Below are 20,108 nucleotides of genomic sequence, written 5' to 3' on the forward strand. Positions count from 1 at the left end.
CTATCTAGTATACTGAGCTACTAATGGAGAAACATAGCATTGTGTGCAGAGTACAAGATGAAAGTATAATATTTGTAATGTTAATATGTTGAATAATGAAATGATAATTGTCCTGAAAGGTTTGAAAATTCACAAAATGGGGGTGTTCTGAGGACGTTATTCATATTGTGTTATTGCTTAGCTGTATGCAATGAGGGAATGGCACAGAGAGTAAAGTGGACGCCGTCCGCCGACACCGCGGCTGTTCGTGGACAGGGCGTGCTACATCCGGGTTTTTCCAGGAAATCCAACATGGAAAGAAGACTGTACGGATTAGCCAATCAGATGTCGAGGTTGTGGATTTGTGTTGAAAGAGACTGTGTGGTGAAGATGGCAGAAGTGGAGAAAGTCAGGGTGTTGGTGCTCGGAGATATGTTTGTGCATGGTTTACAGCAGTACGCTGAATGCAGGCATGTTTCAAAGAACTTTGATGTGAAAGGAGTGGAGGTGGTGTGGAGCACTGTGCCTGATTGCAATGTACAGGGAATTGTACAAGTTTGTGAGGATATGGCCACGATGAACAGTCCACATGTGGTAGTTTTGCACTATGGTACTTTCCATTTTGGCAACGTCAGTGCCCCTACGTTGTTGGCTGATTTGGAACGCTTGGTTCAAGCCGTAATGAAGATCATTCCAAATGCGAAAATAATTTTTTCTGGATTACTACCTAGGGCAATATGGGACATTAGTTCAGTTTTTTGTCCTCAGCAAAACATTGCTAGGTGTGTCATCAAACGAGGCATGTGTGCCTTCATGCTTAGGCTGGTATGTTCTTCTGTAACAATGAGAATATTGATGCCAGTAATGCTGCTAATTTTAAAGAAGATGGCATTTCTTTATCTTTTACGGGAAATGCCTTTCTATTTTGGAATGTGAGGGGTGCTTTGGAGAAGGTTAGGTAAAGATTTTAGGAGTAAAGTAAGAAAAAAAAAAACAAGAAAAAAAATACAAAATAACAGGTGTCTGTCAAGCATCTGTAAAAAAACCAAAAAAAAGTCTCTTTTCAGAGCCAACTTCAAAGGGGAAATGGGGCACACTATTTAAATTTACATTCACCACGCTCAGATTTTCGATGTGTCCGCGGACATGGCGGGAGTCCGCGGACATGAAAATCACTACGAGGGGGTTAGTATGTTCTATGTTACATGTATATGAAGTCAGGGATATTATGGTTAAGTTGTGCTACTAAAAACCTATGAAATTCAGTGAAAAAACTTCGTTAAAGGGACGTTATGGTTAAGTTGCGCTACTAAAAACCTATGAAATTCAGTGAAAAAACTTTGTTAAAGGGACGTTATGGTTCAAAGTAAAGCCGAAAAACCCCTGAAATTCGGCAGTTATGGTAAGATAAGCAACCATAACTCGCGCCGCCACCGTGCACTGCTAACACTAACACCCAGGACATCAAAGATGACATCACAAATGTCATTGATGACATCACTGATGACATCACGTGGCTGGCTCTCCCTTTTTTTACTTTCCTGACATATCTAGGCCACATGATTTTCTTCAGTAACAATCAGGAACTAAAAATTGTAAATTACTATATTCGTAGATTTATCCTTCAAGTATGTTCTTAGAATAATTCCCTTATGGTCCAGTCATATCATATGAAACATATACATAGGAGAAGTCACAACCTTGAAAGACAGCAATCCTTTTTGTGCATTAAAATTATCAGTAGATTTATCAGCACTTTCTGATACTTTTGATGTTTTTTTATTACTGTACTTTCCGTGTATATGCTCATATTGTTATATGTTGTACTCACACTATTTTCCTTAGGGTCCAGGCACATCATGTGATATATATAGATAGGGTAAGTAACAGCTTTGAAACAGAGCAATCATTTCTCTCCATATAGGTAATCAGTTAGGTTATGAAAACTTTCTGCTACTATTGCTGTTTCTTTTTCCTACTTCAATTCCCTTGTATATATTCATATTTGTATGTGGTGTTGTCTCTTTGTGATTTGTGTATAATAATGCAATTATGTAGTAAGTGGGTTTTATTACCTACTTATCACAAGTTTCACTGTACGCAAAACTCTAATATGAAAACAGTTATCATTTGTATATTCAACATGGCAAGCTTATGAATATTGCACCGCCATCATGTATGCTGCACACAATGCCTATGTTTCTACATGAGTACCTTAGTATACTGGATTGAAGTTAATAATAGAATGCTATTTATATCAATGCATAGCTTAATACACTGATTAGCACTTGATATTTATTCCAATAATCTTTGACACCTTTTTTATTAATATTACACTAAGAATCCCTTGTACAGACTTTTCTTGAAAGGTAAATGCACATGTGATGTCATCAGTGATGTCATCAATGACATTTGTGATGTCATCTTTGATGTTCTGGGTGTTAGTGTTAGCAGTGCACGGTGGCGGCGCGAGTTATGGTTGCTTATCTTACCATGACTGCCGAATTTCAGGGGTTTTTCGGTTTTACTTTGAACCATAACGTCCCTTTAACAAAGTTTCTTCACTGAATATATATATTCAGTGAAGAAACTTTGTTAAAGGGACGTTATGGTTAAGTTGCACTACTAAAAACCTATGAAATTCAGTGAAAAAACTTTGTCAACGGATGTTATGGTTCCAAGTAAAACCGAAAAACCCTTGAAATTCGCCAGTTATGGTAAGATAAGCAACCACAACTCGCGCCACCACTGTGCACTGCTAAGACTAACACACAGGACATCAAAGATGACATCACAAATGTCATTGATGACATCACTGATGACATCACATGTGTATATACTTTTCATGAAATATGTGTACAAGGGATTCTTATTATAATGTTGCGAAACAAGTGTCAAGGATCATTGCAATAAATATCATACCCTAATTAGTGCATTGAACGATGCATTGATATAAATAGCATTCTATTATGGGGTTCTATCTAGTATACTAAGCTACTCATACATAAATATAACATTGTGTGCAGTGTACAAGATGAAGGTATAATAGTCGTAATGTTAATATGTTGAATAATGAAATGATAATTGTTTTCTTATTAGATTTTTGTGTACTGTGAAATATGTATTAAGTAGCTAATAAAACACATGTATTACATAATTGCATTACTATAGACAAAACACAAAGACACAAGAACACATACCAATATGGGTATATGCAGGGAAAGTGAAGTTAGCAAAAAAGCACAAGTAATAGCAGAAACAATTAATAATTTAACTGATTATTTTCATGCAAATAAATGATTGCTCTGTTTCAAAGCAGCTATTTACCTTAGGTATATGTATCACATGATGTGATTGGACCCTAAGGAAAGTAGTGTGAGTACAATGTATACAAATATGACCATATACAGGGAAAGTACAGCAATAAAAAAAAACAGAACTATCAGAAAGTGCTGATAAGTCTATTGATTATCTTTATGCACAAAAAGGATTGCTGTCTTTCAAGCTTGTGTCTTCCCGTATGTATATGTTTCAAATGATGTGACTGGACTCTAAGGGAATTACTGTAAGAACCTACTTGAAGGATATGTCTACAAATAAAATATTTTTTTTAGTTTCTGACTGTTACTGAAGAAAACCATGTGGCCTAGATATGTCAGCAAAAGAAAAAAGAGTGAGCCAGACATGTGATGTCATCAGTGATGTCATCAATGACATTTGTGATGTCATCTTTGATGTCCTGGGTGTTAGTCTTAGCAGTGCACGGTGGTGGCGTGAGTTATGGTTGCTTAGCTTACCATAACTGGCGAATTTCAAGGGTTTTTCGGTTTTACTTGGAACCATAATGTCCCTTTGACAAAGTTTTTTCACTGAATGTCATAGGTTTTTAGTAGCGCAACTTAAACATAACGTCCCTTTAACAAAGTTTTTTCACTGAATTTCATAGGTTTTTAGTAGCGCAACTTAACCATAACGTCCCTTTAACAAAGTTTTTTTCATTGAATTTCATAGGTTTTTATTAGTGCAACGTCACCATAACATCCTTTTCAATAGATGAAGACCACTAACATCTTATGTCCTCAAAGTGGGAACGGCGGGTGGTAAAAAAAAAAAAAGATGACCACCATGGAAAGGGAAGGCGGGGTGTATAAAGAACACAACAGGGCATGAGCGGGGGGTGGGAGGGAACAGGGGAGACACATGGGCATGAGCAGGGGTTGAGAGGGAACAGGGTACAAACGGGGAATGAGCAGGGGGAGGGGGGGAAAAGGAAGGAAACACGGGGCATGAGCGGTGGTGGGGGGAACATGAGAGAGTCACGGGGCATGAGCAGCGGGTGGGGAGGAACATGAGGGAGACACAGGGTATGAGCGGGGGGTGGGGAGGAACACGAGGGAGACACGGGGCATGAGCAGGGGGGTACAGGGCACACACGGGACATGAGCGGGGGTGGGGGGGAAAGGAGAGAGACAAGGGGCATGAGCGGGGGGTGGGGGGAACACAAGGGAGACACGGGGCATGAGCGGGGGAGGTGGGGGGTAACACGAGGGAAACATGGGGCATGAATGTGGGGCGGTGGGGGGAACACGAGGGAGACACGGGGTATGAGCGGGAGGTGGGGGGCAACAGGAAAGAGACAACGGGCATGAGCGCGGAGTGGGGGGTACAGGAGACAGACAAGGGGCATGGGTGTGGGCAATAGGAGACAGACACAGGGCATGAGCGGGGGCTGGGGGAACAGGAGACAGACACGGGGCATGAGCGGGGGGTGTGGGGAACAGAAGACAGACAGGGGCATGAGCGGGGGGCAACAGGAGAGAGACACAGGGCATTAGCGGGGGTGGGGGGTACAGGAGACAGACACGGGGCATGAGCAGGGGGTGGGGGGCAACAGGAGAGAAACATGGGGCATGAGCAGGGGGTCTGGGTACAGGAGACAGACACGGGGCATGAGCGCGGGGTGGGGGGCAACAGGAGAGAGACACGGGGCATGAGCGGGTGGGGGAACAGGAGACAGACATGGGGCATGAGCGGGGGGGCAACACGAGAGTGACACGGGGCATGAGCGGGTGGGGGGAACAGGAGACAGACACGGGGCATGAGCGGGGGTGGGGGGGTACAGGAGACAGACACGGGGCATGAGCAGGTGGTGGGGGCAACAGGAGAGAGACGGGGCATGAGTGATGAGCGGGGGGTGGGGGGAGCACAGAGACAGTCACGGGGCATGAGCGGGGGGTGGGGGGCAACAGGAGACAGACAGGGGCCATGAGCGGGGGGTGGGGGGCAACAGGAGACAGACACGGGGCATGCGCGGGGGGTGGGTGGCAACAGGAGACAGACACGGGGCTTTAGCGGGAGGTGGGGGGCAACAGGAGACAGACATGGGGCATGAGCGGGGGTTGGGGGCAACAGTAGACAGACACGGAGCATGAGCAGGGGGTGGGGAGAACAGGAGACAGACACGGACATGAGCGGGGGTGGGGAGCAACAGGAGACAGACACGGGGCATGAGCGGGGGTTGGGGGGCAACAGGAGAGACACAGGGCATGAGCAGGGGGTGGGGGGAACAGGAGACAGACACGGGGCAGGAGCGAGGGGTGGGGGAACAGGAGTCAGACACGGGGCATGAGTGTGGGGTGGGGAGAACAGACACGGGGCATGAGCGAGGGAGTGGGGGGCAACAGGAGACAGACACGGGGGAGAGGCACACGGGGCAGGAGCGGGGGTGGGGGACAGGGGGAGAGACACACGGGGCATGAGCAGGGGTGGGGGGAGGGAGAGAGACACACGAGGCATGAGCGGGGGGTGGAGAGAAGGGGGAGACACGGGGCATGAGCAGGGGTGGGGGGAGGGAGAGAGATGCACAGGGCATGAGCGGGCGGTGGGGGGAAGGGGAGAGAGACACACGGGGCATGAGCGGGGGGTGGCGGGAGGGAGAGAGACACACGGGGCATGAGCGGGGGTCGGGGGAGGGAGAGAGACACATGGGGCATGAGCGGGGGTGGGCGGGTGGGGGAGAGACACACAGAGCATGAGCAGGGGGTGGGTGGGGGGGGAGAGGCACACGGGGCAGGTGAGGGGGTGGGGGGGAGGGAGAGAGACACACGGGCATGAGCAGGGGTGGGGGAGGGAGAGAGACACGCGAGGCATGAGCGGGGGGTGGGGGGAAGGGGAGAGACATGGCGCATGAGCAGAGGTGGGGGGAAGGGAGAGAGACACACGGGGCATGAGCGGGGGTGGGCGGGATGGGAGAGACACACAGGGCATGAGCGGGGGGTGGGGGGAAGGGGAGAGAGACACGGGGCACGAGCGGGGGTGGAGGGGAGGGAGAGAGACACACGGGGCATGAGCGGGGGTGGGGGGGAGATAGAGAGACACACGGGATATGAGCGGGGGGTGGGCGGGAGGGGGAGAGACACACGGGGCATGAGCGGGGGTGGGTGGGAGGGAGAGAGACACACGAGGCATGAGCAGGGGTGGGTGGAAGGGAGAGAGACACGGGGCATGAGCGGGGGTGGGCAGGACGGGGAGAGACACATGTGGCATGAGTAGGGGTGGGGGGAGGGAGAGAGACACACGGCACATGAGCGGGGGGTGGGGGCAACAGGAGAGAGACACGGGGCATGAGCGGGTGGGGGGAACAGGAGACAGACATGGGGCATGAGCGGGGGGAAACAAGATTGAGACATGGGGCATGAGAGGGGGGTGTGGGGGTACAGGAGACAGACACGGGGCATGAACGGGAGGTGGGGGGCAACAGGAGAGAGACACACGGGGCATGAGCGGGGGGTGGGTGGGAGGGGGAGAGACACACGTGGCATGAGCAGGGGTGGGGGGAGGTAGAGAGACACACGGCGCATGAGCAGGGGGTGGGGGGCAACAGGAGAGAGACACGGGGCATGAGCGGGGGGGTACAGGAGACAGACACGGGGCATGAGCGGGGGGTGGGGGCAACAGGAGAGAGACACGAGGCATGAGCGGGGGTAGGTGGGAGGGAGAGAGACTTGGGGCATGAGTGGGGGTGGGGGGAAGGGGAGAGACACACGGGGCATGAGTGGGGGGTGGGCGGGATGGGAGAGACACACGGGGCATGAGCGGGGGTGGGGGGAAGGGGAGAGACACACGGGGCATGAGCGGGGGGTGGGCGGGATGGGAGAGACACACGGGGCATGAGCCGGAGTGGGTGGAAGGGAGAGAGACACGGGGCATGAGCGGGGGTGGAGGGGAGGGAGAGAGACACACGGGGCATGAGCTGGGGTGGGGGAAGGAGAGAGACACACGGGGCATGAGCGGGGGGTGGGTGGGAGGGGCAGAGACACACGTGGCATGAGCAGGGGTGGGGGGAGGTAGAGAGACACACGGCGCATGAGCGGGGGGTGGGGGGCAACAGGAGAGAGACACGGGGCATGAGCGTGGGGGTACAGGAGACAGACACGGGGCATGAGCGGGGGGTGGGGGCAACAGGAGAGAGACACGAGGCATGAGCGGGGGTAGGTGGGAGGGAGAGAGACTTGGGGCATGAGTGGGGGTGGAGGGGAGGGTGAGAGACACACGGGACATGAGCGGGGGTGGGGGGAAGGAGATAGACACACAGGGCATGAGCGGGGGGTGGGCGGGAGGGGGAGAGACATACAGGGCATAAGCGGGGTGTGGGCGGGAGGGGGAGAGACACACGGGGCATGAGCGAGGGGTGGGCGGGAGGGGGAGAGACACACGTGGCATGAGCAGGGGTGGGGGAGGGAGAGAAACACACAGGGCATGAGCGGGGGGTGGGGGGCAACAGGAGAGAGACACGGGGCATGAGCAGGTGGGGGAACAGGAGACAGACACGGGTCATGAGCGGGGGGGCAACAGGAGTGAGACATGGGGCATGAGCGGGGGGTGGGGGGTACAGGAGACAGACACGGCACATGAGGGGAACAGGAGACAGATACGGGGCATGAGCGGGGGTGAGGGAACAGGAGACAGACACGGGGCATGAGCGGGGGTGGTGGGAACAACAGACAAGGGGCATGAGCGGGGGGAGGGGAGAACAGACACCGGCATGAGCGGAGGGTGTGGGGGGCAAAAGGAGACAGAGACGGGGCATGAGCGGTGGGTGGGAGGAACAGGAGACAGACACGGGGCATGAGCAGGGGGTGGGGAGAACAGGCGACAGACACAGGGCATGAGCGGGGGGTGGGGGGCAACAAGAGAGAGACACGGGGCATGAGCGGGTGGGGGAACAGGAGACAGACACGGGGCATGAGCGGGTGGGGCGAACAGGAGACAGACACGGGGCATGAGTGGGGGGTGGGGAGAACAGGAGACAGACACGGGGCATGAGCAGGGGGCATGGGGGCAACAGGAGACAGACACGGCACATGATGGGAACAGGAGACAGACACGGGGCATGAGTGGGGGGTGGGTAGAACAGGAGACAGACACGGGGGATGAGCGGGGGGAACAGAAGACAGACACGGGTCATGAGCGGGGGGAACAGAAAACAGACACGGGGCATGAGTGGGGGTTGGGGGGAAGGGGAGAGAGACACACGGAGCATGAGCGGGGTTGGGAGGAGGGAGAGAGACACACGGAGCATGAGCGGGGGGTGGGCAGGAGGGAGACAGACACACGGGGCATGAGCGGGGGCTGGGCGGGAGGGGGAGAGACACACGGGGCATGAGCAGGAGTGGGAGAGACACACGTGGCATGAGCAGGGGTGGGGGGAGGGAGAGAGACACACGGGGCATGAGCAGGGGGTGGGGGAAGGGGAGAGAGACACACGGGGCATAAGTGGGGGGTAGCGGGAGGGAGAGAGACAAACGGGGCATGAGCGGGGGGTGGGCGGGAGGGGGAGAGACACATGGGGCATGAGCGGGGGGTGGGTGGCAGGGGAAGAGACACATGGGGCAGGAGCGGGCGTGGGGGGAGGGAGAGAGACACACGGGGCATGAGCAGGGGTGGGGGGAGGGAGAAAGACACACGAGGCATGAGCGGGGGGTGGGGGAAGGGGAGAGACATGGGGCATGAGCAGAGGTGGGGGGAGGGAGAGAGACACACGGGGCATGAGCGGGGGTGGGGGAAGGGGAGAGACACACGGGGAATGAGCGGGGGGTGGGCGGGATGGGAGAGACACACGGGGCATGAGCGGGGGGTGGGGGGAAGGGGAGAGAGACACGGGGCATGAGCGGGGGTGGAGGGGAGGGAGAGAGACACACGGGGCATGAGCGGGGGTGGGGGGAGGTGTAGAGACTCATGGTACATGAGCGGGGGGTGGGCGGGAGGGGGAGAGACTCACGGGGCATGAGCGGGGGTGGGTGGGAGGGAGAGAGGCACACGAGGCATGAGCGGGGTGGGTGGGAGGGAGAGAGACTTGGGGCATGAGTGGGGGTGGGCGGGAGGGGGAGACATACAGGGCATGTGCGGGGTGTGGGCGGGAGGGGGAGAGACACACGGGGCATGAGCGAGGGGTGGGCGGGAGGGGGAGAGACACGTGGCATGAGCAGGGGTGGGGGGAGGGGGAGAGACACACGGGGCATGAGCGGGGGGTGGGGGGCAACAGGAGACAGACACGGGGCATGAGCAGGTGGGGGAACAGGAGACAGACACGGGTCATGAGCGGGGGGGCAACAGGAGTGAGACATGGGGCATGAGCGGGGGGTGGGGGGTACAAGAGACAGACACGGGGCATGAGCGGGGGGCAACAGGAGAGAGACACGGGGCATGAGCGGGGGGTGGGGGAACAGGAGACAGACACGGGGCATGAGCGAGGGTGGGGGGAACAACAGAGACAGACACGGGGCATGAGCAGGGGGTGGGGGGCAACAGGAGACAGACACAGGGCATGAATGGGGGTTGGGGGCAACAGGAGGCAGACACGGGGCATGAGTGGGGGGCAACAGGAGACAGACACGGGGCATGAGCGGGGGGTGGGGGGGAACAAGAGAAAGACACGGAGCATGAGCGGGGGGTGGGAAGAACAGGAGACAGACACGGGGCATGAGTGGGGGGCAACAGGAGACGGACACGGGGCATGAGCGGTAGGTGGGGGGCAACAGGAGAGACACGGGGCATGAGCTGGGGGTGGGGGGAACAGGATACAGACATGGGGCATGAGCGAGGGGTGGGGGGAACAGGAGACAGACACGGGGCATGAGCGGGGGGTGGAGGGACCAACAGACACGGGGCATGAGCGAGGGGGTGGGGGGAAGGGGAGAGAGGCAAACGGGCATGATTGGGGGGTGGGGGGAGGGAGAGAGACACACGGGGCATGAGCGGGGTGGGGGGGAGAGTGAGAGACACATGGGGCATGAGCGGGGGTGGGGCGGATTAGAGAGACACACGGGGCATCAGCGGGGGTGGGGAGGAGGGAGAGAGACACACGGGGCATGAGCGGGGGGGCGGGGGGAAGGGGAGAGAGACAAACGGGCATGATCGGGGGTGGGGGGAAGGAGAGAGACACACGGGGCATGAGCGGGGTGGGGGGGAGAGTGAGAGACACATGGGGCATGAGCGGGAGTGGGGCGGATTAGAGAGACACACGGGGCATCAGCGGGGGTGGGGAGGAGGGAGAGAGACACACGGGGCTTGAGCGGGGGGGTAGGGGAAGTGGAGAGAGACACACGGGGCATGAGCGGGGGGTGGGGGGAGGGAGAGAGACACACAGCGTTCGTGCGCAGGCAGCAGATCTCGCTCCTCGGCCCTTCGCTGGCCACCGTGTGCCGATGGCGTGAGCGGAGGGCTGAAGGAATAGGGGAGACACGGAGCATGAGTGGGGGTCGGGAGGACAAGAAGGACACACGGGGCATGAGCGGGGGTGGGAGGAACAGGAGACAGGCACAAGACTTACTGTGCAGGCAGCGAGGAACAAAGATGGCGGGCGTCTCTGAAGCCAGACGCACTGCACGCTTTCACCGCATCCAATGAGAGAGCACGTCTGTTGTCTGTGGACAACACGCAAGCTGCTTGCCCAATCACCGTCCGGTCCGCGGAGCGAATAGGGAAGTGTGTCCGCGAAACAAACACAGATATCACTAATTTGTTTCACTTACATTTTTGTCATTTTTTTAAAAAACTACTGGACGGATTTATACCATATAAAGCAAAGCACGTTTTCGGGACCAAGCCGCCGCTCCTGCCGCAAATTTGGTGTAAATCCGTCCAGCGGTTTGGTCTGTAGTCGTGAGCAAAGTTTTTTCCCATTATGTCTATGGGAAAAAAAAAGTTTTGGGACCCCCCCTATAACTTTGCCCCCCCTGGACGAATCCTCATGAAACTTTGCAAAAAAGATCAGAGTGACCCAAATACTTTTTTTGCAAAGTTTGGTGAGGATTCGTCCAGGGAGAGCGAAGTTATAAGCTGCCCAAAAAGTGCTCTTCCTATATGTATATAGAATCTGGATGTTTCACAACGTCTTTTAGCAAACTAGGGCCCCATGAACAAAAGGGCTGAAAGTGTGGCGCAGAGAAGAAAACAGCTGACGATGAGGGAAGATTCGAGAAAGGTTGTCTGCCCAGTGTCAAGGGTTGAGGTAGCCAAGAAACTTGTTATCTATTCGAGAAGATACAATGAAAGTGAGAAGCGAGGCAAGCTCCTGTTCAGGTGTAATAGAAAAACACTAGAAGTGCCAGGTTTTATTAATTTAATAGTGTTAAATACAAAAGAAAGAGCTCAAATGCTGTCTCGAGTCACATGGTCAAGATGAAAATAGACTTTGGGCAAGGTAAACCAAGACTTGAAGATAAGACCATGCTCACACTCCCTTTTATTCTCCGGCGTAGTGATACTTGCAAGGCCGAATTCACAGACAATTCGATTGGCAGACAGCAGGAGTGATCATGGATGATGGGCTAATTGGGTGGGGAGGTATGGTCAAGTCCAACCCACAAGCACCTTGGCTACCAGTTTGCGTGCTTCTAGCAAATGGAATATTCCAGAAGGGTACAAGCATGCCAACCGATTGTAGAGGGCCACATAGTAAAGAGCCCTATAGTTTGAAAGCCAATGAATCATTGTGTATTTAATGACGATGCAGATGACTTGCACTAGGGGTGGGCATAGCTGTCCACCTGACCTCGGAGACCCAATCACAATCCTGTCCCATAGAAAGTTTACCTATATGTTCCCCTTAAGCCTATCACAACCCCAAGAATGTTTTCCTATTTTGCCACATAGTATAATGTCAATAATGACACATCTTTGCTATATAAATGTAATTTTATATGAAATGCTTTGAGAGAACTCTTGAGCGAAATTTGAGCGAACCTCCGTTGATGTCCGTTGTACTCCCTGTTCTAAGACAATTATCAATTAAAACAGTTATGTTTTTTCCAACTTCCTGAGTCAGTCTTATTATTGGGGTAAGAGTAAAATCTGCATCCCCATCCATCCCATAGAGTGCTAACTCGCTTAAAGGGCCGACGGGTTCAAGGGTGTTTGCCCGCACGGTGCCCTCAGGCTATCCCTCACCTGCTGCTGATTGTGGAATCCAGGCCTGCCCCCTCCAGGAGAAGCAAAACCACAACCAGCACCCGTGAGGATGAAGCCTGTGGGGCAAAACAGTGATGGTGTTTGCCTGCAGGGTGCTTTCAGGCTGTCCCTCACTTGCTGCTGATTGCTGGATCCAGGCCCGCCCCCTCCCTAGGTGCAACAAAACTGCAAATATCCATTGTGTGAGTGCAAAGCCAGTGGGGAGAAGCGGCCCAAGACAGAGATAAGGCACCCATCCCTGCATGCATGATTGCTTACCCCCGTAGACTTTCTGATGTTGACTTTATTTCTAGCTGCTGATATGCATCAAAGCTAGAAACCGAGGGTTCTATGAATGAAGAAAGTGAATGTAGTAGGTTGTGTTCCTCTACAACATCCTGCGTTTCCGCTCCTGTCACCACAAGAGACACTCCTGTGGGACAGCGCATCCCTCCAGCTGCATCACAGGCCATCAATGATGCTGTTGACCCTTACCTTTCGAGGGTCACAATATTGTGTATGTACTGCGACGCAGTACTCTGCAAGGGGGAGAATCTTCGGAGTGCTTTCGAGACTGCGGTCAAGGAGCATGAGAAGGTCTGCCCACAACCTGAATAAGGCCCACCCTATATCTTCCTCTCTCCGCCTGCCCTTTCTTTTCCCCGTGGTTGGTGTCTCTTCCTTACCCTCTTTTCCCCTCCTTTTCTTGTGTGTCGTGTTTAAAAAAACAAAAAATATATAAAACAACAAAAAACAAAATAAAAAAGGTTCTTTTCAGAGCCGCCTTTCACAGTTTAAAAATTGAAGTGACAAATAAATAGTGCAGGGGCCTGTGCATTTTTTAGAAGTCTGCGGACATTTATCTTTTGGAAGTGCTGCCCTATAAGAACCATTGCACTTTTCTATGAGAAAAAGTGGTGGCTCTGAAAAGAGCCTTTTTGCGGTGTTTTTTTGTGTTTCAAAAACTTAAAATGATTAACACCTACTGCAAAATTTATTAATGTAATTACAAAAAAGGTTGCAATGCATTTTGTATCTTTCGCAGAAAAATCTGATTGCCAGCATAAGTAAGATGTACTCCATCTCTGCGAAAAATGTATGTACTACGAAACATAATATTTTCATTGTGAAAAGAGGACATGCCAATATCTCTTAAAAAGGCACAAACAGCCTTATTGACATTGCACCTTGCTTTCTCCATTTGTGGACCAAATGAAGAAGAATGCAGCCACATTTGTCTCTGCGCAATACAAGAAAACATTACTTAGGAATTTGGCAACAGGTCCATGACCTTCCCAAGTCCTTCTTTCATTGCAAATTGCAAAGAAATTCCAGACACATGTCCTAAACTGTTCCCTCCACAATGAATTATAATTATGTCTGGTGCAATGTAGCACAGAGAGGTACCAAATCCAGCCACTTCATTGCACGCACTCCATGCCAGTGTACTTCCACATGAGGGAATCCAAGATGTGCAGCCACTCCACAGCGTTCTGCATGCACCTCCAACCAATGCATCCATGAATCTTCCAAAATCCAGATATTCTGTTTTCTGAAACACACAGCCATAGCTATCTGTTGTTCTCTCAGGAAAAGGACTTTCTGACAAACTCTCTCCTCATACAACACACCCAGTAAACTTTATTAACCAATCCCTTGCTCTACTCATTCTCATTTGCATGCCTCTCCACCCCAAAATCCCTGTAGGTAATATGCTCTGTCCGTGGACAACCGTCATGCCCGCGGACATATCGAAAAATCTGAGCGTGATGAATTTCAATTTAAATAATGTACCTCATTTCCCCTTTGAGGTTCGCTCTGAAAAGAGCCTTTTATTTTGTTTTTTTTGCAGATGATTGAGAGACACTTGTTATTTTGTATTTTTATTATTTTATTTTTTCTTACTTTACTCCTAAAATCTTCACATAAGCTTTTCCAAAGCAACCCTTACATTCCGAAATAGCATGGCATTTCCCATAAAACATAAAAAAATTCCATCTTCTTCAAAATAAACAGCATTACTAGAACTAATGTTTTCATTATTACAAAAGAACATAACGGCTCTAAGCATGAAAGCAAACATGCCTCGGTTGATTGCACACCTAGCAATGTTTTGCTGGGAACAAAAAACAGAACTATTTTCCCATATTGCCATAAGTACTAAACCAGAAAAAATAATTTTGGCATTTGGAAGGACGTTCATTACTGATAGAACCAAGTGTTCCAAATCTGCCAACAACGTAGGGGCACTGACATACCCCAAATGCAAAGCACCACAGTTTAAAACTACCACATGGGGACTGTTCATCCTACCCATTTCTTCACAAACTCGTACAATTCCATGTACACTGCAATCAGTGCTCCACACCACCTCCACCCCTTTAACATCAAAATAGTTTGCCACATTCCTGCATTTAGAATACTGTTCTAAACCATGCACAAACTAATCTCCAACCACTAACACCCTTTCTCCACCTCTGCCATCTTCACTACACACAGCCTCTTTCAACACAAATCCACAACCTCAACACCTGATTGGCTAATCCCTACAGTCCCCTTTCCATACTGGATTTGCTGGAAAAGCCCGTATGTGGCACGCCCTGTCCACGGACCGCTGCGGTGTCCGCTGAGCGTGTAACTCTTAGACAGCCCTACTATCCTTTGCACTTCACTCTATGTGCCATTTCCTCATTGGATACAACTAAGCAGTCACACAACCATCCACCAATCACATCCAAGACCTCTACATCTAACTCCATCATCATAGTTCAGCACTTCAAATGTACTGTTGATCACTCTGCGTACAAGTCTCATGACATTGGAAAGCACCTACTACAAAAACTACTGTACAAGTCTCAAAGATTTCTACTTGCAGCTGCATGCATATCCACATGCATGAATACAAACCACAGGTATGCATATTTTCTACACAGTACATGTACAACTCTTATAAATGCATATAAACAGGGTAACTGCCACTTAACCGCTATAACCTACAAAATTAACTTACTGTCTTTTTCCCATCTGCTATAATCAACTATCACTTCCAAACCTGTCTGCTATCTAAATTCTTTTTTTACACACACAGCTATCTAAAAAAGTGTAATTTAATATAAAAAGATGGGAGAAATAACAGTATAATTGTAGAAAAACAGTTAGTAGTGTATTACACAATTACACACAGCCAGGATGAGTTCATGCATCTTTATGCATTCACACAGATAGACACTATCATTAGAAAAGCTCCCAGCTGACAAAACACCACTGCCTCTACATCACATCCTTCTGCTTTATTACCCACACCTTTCCAAATGCATACATTACATGCTTTTCCATACAGTTTCTGCCATTTACTCTATAAAATTGCTAAATAAGTATATGACTAAACCAAGTGAGTTTCATACGCTTAGTATTATACTCATTTGCAAAGCATGTTCAACTAACAGATTGTAAGTAAAATATAAAGGCTGCACATAGTCAAAGGACACTGCATGCACACACTATGTTCAGTTATCAAACAACAATACTACTACAAAAACATAAAAATCAACGTCTAAAATAGTATAGACACACAAAATTACACACAAGAACTTCTTTCTTTTACAATTGCTGTGAAGATCACTCTCCTAAAAAGCAGCAGCATCTGAAGTACAAACAACACCTCAGAAGAAACCTGCTCATTCCAATCAAATAAAGTAAGTACAATACTACCATAATGTTCAAACACAATCTGGGGTTGATTCATGAATTTTGAGCGCCGAAAAATGGGGATTTGTGAGTCATTCTACCCACAGATCCCCATTTCTTAAACAGGGATTTGCGGGAAGAATGGCACACAAATCCCCATATTTCAGCACACAAATTCCATGAATAAGCCCCTAGAATGTTAGTATTGCAGAACAAAGAACTGTTTTAATGATATACCATTAGATTTAGTATTAGTGCTTCTCCTCACCACTAGCTTACTTTGTATTGTCATCTGAACCCTAGTTTAGTAACACACAAATACAAGAATAGCCTTCCCAACTAGTTGCAATTGCCCATTGCAAAATCACACACCTCCACTTACATCCTTACCATCATACTCCTAAACTCATGCACACAGCACGCATGCATTGCAGAACAGCCCAACCCATAGCCTCTTTTTTTTCCAACAGACCCCAAAGAATGCCTGCCAAAAAGCAAGTCCGTAGAAAGCAAAGCAGAAGTAGAGCAAATCAAAATAAAAGTGTCCAAAATAAGCATCCATCTCTAGCAGAATTTGTAAAAAAAGTTCAAACAAAACATCTAATACAGTCATTAAGCGAAACAAAACAAGCTTCTAGTACAGAAACTTTGCCTCCTCTTTCAAAATGTAAAACAAAACAGAAACTGATTAACAAGAATTCAGCTACCACTACTGCTAACACTGCTCCGATAAATCGTGATGTAGTGGCAAGTAACCATACCAAAAAAAAGTATTTTACAAAAAATGCTCCACCACAGAGATCTTCAGAATCTTATAAAAATAGGAGAGAAATCATGCACAACCCTTAAAACCTACCGTAGAAAATTCATCTTAGAAGCTCTCATAGACAGTGCAATCCTTCTCAAAAGGAAGTTATTTATTTTCGTGTTAAACAGAATGAAGCCACTAACAAAACGAACTACTAAACTACAAAAAAGACTTCTCAATAAACGGAATGTCAACAAAAATAACTTCTTAAATATCTGTGGAGGTGAATGGAGTCACACCACGAGCACAGAACCATATTTCAATCAAGAAGCATACAAACAAAAGCAAACAAACACAATTGCCATACATAGCAGTGGACGAGGATATGAAACACTTAATAATACCATAATGGAACAAGAAATGCTGCTTACAAAAATATCCCCAGAAAACTCAGTGTCACCTCTCCATCCAACTGAACCAGAACATCCAGTGTACAAATGGCCGTGCACGTCAATGTGTAAAATTGACAAAAAATCTTTTAAATCTTTACGCCAGTTCCTCAATCAGTATGTGAAATGCAAAGACACATTCAAAATAAAACTCCTACAAAATATGGATATCTGTCCAGTCAGCAAATACATAGGACTACAAGGACATTAATTAGCCGGCATTTCAGGACCTATTTGCAAAAGCAACTTCCATCATATCAAAATGATATCAACAAATCATTCAGCTATAAGAAATCTAGTCCATAAACTGTACTATGCTAAAAGTCCTACTTTAGCATTAGGCAATTTAAATAACAATATTCTACATGGTACAGCCAAAGACCTACTCGAAGAAATAGAGCATATCCAGAGAAAATATTTTGGAAGTGAAAGCCACTTACAAAATGCAATAGCTTTACAACAGACTAGTAACAATTGTACAAATGGGAATCTTCTACTGCACACATACAAAAAAGAAACACTAAAATTTTAAAGTACTTCCACTGAAGTACCAAACCATGTTTTGTGTGTTGCTGCAGAACGTTTCATAAAAGTAGCACAAAAACTGTATACATAACTAACAAAATAGAAGACAATGAAGATTAAAAATGGTTTGAATTAGCTCTCTACCTTATAGCAGAAAACAAATACAAAATAACTGACCCCTTAATACTTTGCAGTTACTGCAATGCAAAACTTGACAACAACCAAACTCCTTCACGTGCTATCACAAATAACTTGGAATTATTGCCACCACCAAAACCCCTGCAACAACTCAATCTATATGCGTGCATCATAATTAAAACAGTGCACCCATCTGAAGCAATAATAAGCCTTCAACCAAAAACAGCAAAATTACCTCCCTCTGAATTAGGGAAAGGCATTTGTGGCAAAGTAGTTTATTTACCATTAAATCTGAAAGAAAATGTACACACTCTGGGAGTGCAACGTCCAATACATCAATCTTTAATTGTCTTAGTAAATGGTGTACCTACAAAAGACAAAAAAATTTGGCAACATCTCGTGGATTTACATATAGTTAGAGTGTAACATATCGATCCCGCTCCCGCAATGCTTGTTCTGATTTCGGCAGGCGGAGCACACTTTCGTTTCTTCAGCGCTGGAGGTTGCCATGGAGACGCAGGGGACGCTTCGCGTGGCTCCGTACCATGTCGCGTGTCAAACCAGGTGATCGCGGCAGGTCAGAGTCCGCCCATTGGCAAAACAGTCATAACGCTCCTCGCGGGTGAAGACACTGCTTCTAATTGGCGGTTTCTTACCTACTTTATCGGATTACTGGTTTTTTGTGTATCGAACCTTGGAATTTCTTCTAACAATTCTACTCGTCTTTTCCTCGAATTTGGTGAACCGGTCTCCTTACCGGCTTTTCTCTTACTACCTGCAGCTACCCTTGGATCCCATCTCCTCTGTTCTGGGAATCTATCCACTGCACTCTACCGTGGTGTGTCCACGTGACGGCATACCATCTGCTGGCTGGAGTTCTCACAGCCCACTCCGAGCTGCTGAACATCTCTAAAACCCAGGTGAGCCTTGTCCACTCCTTTTTCTCTTGCTCTATTCTTCTTGTCTCATATCTAAAGGAAACTAGGACAGTGTTTATTGTGTTATTCACCTCCTGGATCTTCCACCTTTGCTCAGGAGGATTTGGATATTCATAGAGACCATTTCAATTGTGGAACTGCTTGTTTGTTCACCTTTTTGGAAACCTAGTGCACATTGGACGCTATCCTGCTTGGTGCACCACCCCAACTCTAGTTGCGTGCCGTTGCCGTCTGTTAAGAAAGATTTCTTAATTGTAGGTAATTTTCCTTCCATGTGGCAACCCCTAAACTTTTTGCTGTTGTTTTCACCCTGATCTAGACTTTGCCAGAGAAGCGCAGCTTTCTGCCGCACTCCTCTGGGCTTTCGCACCATTCTTACGTGGAAACTGACATGCCCTTAACACAGTCAGTACCGGGAAACGTTGTTTTCCGTATTTCTTTTATCATGTTGCAGCTTTAGCGCAACATGACACAAGAGGGCACTGTAAGCTAAGTTACTGCTTTCTTGGGTCTCTAGTCACTCTACAGGCCCTAGACACTCTTGTTGGATTGTTAATGAACGGTGCAAGTGAATCACGGACGGGACTGGTGGCAGCGATCGTTTCTTTGTGTTTTGAGCTCCTTTTGGCTGTTTAAGCGCGTTTCACGCGCTTAGCCCAAAATGGTGGCCTGGCTCCCAAAATGGCCAGACCACGAGGCTCTTTGTCCTGCCCACTGACCGTCTTTCCCCCTTCACCTTCCCCAGGTCGAGCCGACCCGGGGCCTTCCTTATTTGGGCATTTACTTTCCCACGAACCACAGATGCTTTTGCGGGCTTCTACAGGCCTTGTGTGTGCCTCCAGGATGTGGGCTGGGATGTCTGGTCCCAATACACATCCTGGGTGCAAGAGAGTCTAGTGTGTCTTGAATGCCTGGGACCACCGTGGTCCGTGATAGGTCCACATATGGTGTGAGTGTTTTGTGAGCAGATCTCCCATTGGGTCCTCTCAGTTTTGGTGCGAAGGGAACTCTGGATAAGAGGATGCTGGAAACACCACTTCCATGTCGATCTCCTGAGTTCTCACGAACGATGGATACAGGAGCCAAGTATCCTGCAACTAAGAGGCTGAACTGAGGAATCGCTGGTGACCCACTGAAGGACTGCTCCTCTGCACTGCTGTCGCCCTGTGAAACCATTCTGCCTCTGATCGAACG

The sequence above is a fragment of the Ambystoma mexicanum genome, chromosome 1q, assembly GCF_040938575.1.
Source record: "Ambystoma mexicanum isolate Mex_15411 chromosome 1q, UKY_AmexF1_1, whole genome shotgun sequence".
In the NCBI taxonomy this organism is placed as follows: domain Eukaryota; kingdom Metazoa; phylum Chordata; class Amphibia; order Caudata; family Ambystomatidae; genus Ambystoma; species Ambystoma mexicanum.